A 652-nucleotide genomic window follows, 5' to 3' on the forward strand; every position below is an offset into this window, starting at 1 on the left:
GTCGCCGCCGGAGTGCAAACAGCCCACCCGCTACTCATGGCGCTCGCTGCTCCCGTCTCTATTTTCAGCAGGGATGACATAACCACCGTCCCCGTCTCACGACTGTTACTTTGGGATGTGTGTCACACACTCGCAGTGCCCTCCTGTAATGCTGTGTTTGAAATAACCTTTACTGAGCTTCGAGCAGAACAATGCAGCCCTAAGCCTCCACACTGAAAGGAAAAAAATTCTGAGAAAAGAGCAAATGTATCAGTTGCAGAACAGTCCGAATGAAATTATGTACCAAGGGCACACAAAGGCGCACATCACCTTGTAGTAAAGCCTGGCAGGGCAAAGCTTTTCAACAGACCCTTATCCCATAACCGCTGGAGCTTAATTACAACCCCCAGCACCCCAGGCTGCGGGGAAGGTCACCCACAGGCTCAGGGGAGCTGCACTCTCGCTGCCTTAACTAACAGCACGTGCTTTACAAGGAGCTCTCTCCTGTGCGCCGTTCACGGGGACACTGCCGCACTACGGCTTCCCGAGCCCCGCACCGAAAGACCAGCGTTCTCCACCCCGCACTGCTCCCACGCTCCTGCAAGCTCCAACACCGAATTGCAAACTTGGATTTGGGCACAAGCTGCCACGAAAGCACCAGCCTTCCCACCCA

The 652-nt window shown here is 54.8% G+C and overlaps 1 protein-coding gene across 1 annotated transcript in view; it reads right to left on the minus strand.

Annotated features, from left to right (window-relative positions):
* RABL6 (RAB, member RAS oncogene family-like 6) overlaps window positions 1-652 on the minus strand; it is a 19,445-nt gene that overhangs the window by 18,357 nt on the left and 436 nt on the right. The gene's annotated exons all lie outside the window — the stretch shown is intronic.

Source organism: Buceros rhinoceros, unplaced genomic scaffold (assembly GCF_000710305.1).
Source record: "Buceros rhinoceros silvestris isolate BGI_N320 unplaced genomic scaffold, ASM71030v1 scaffold13403, whole genome shotgun sequence".
Taxonomy (NCBI): Eukaryota; Metazoa; Chordata; class Aves; order Bucerotiformes; family Bucerotidae; genus Buceros; species Buceros rhinoceros.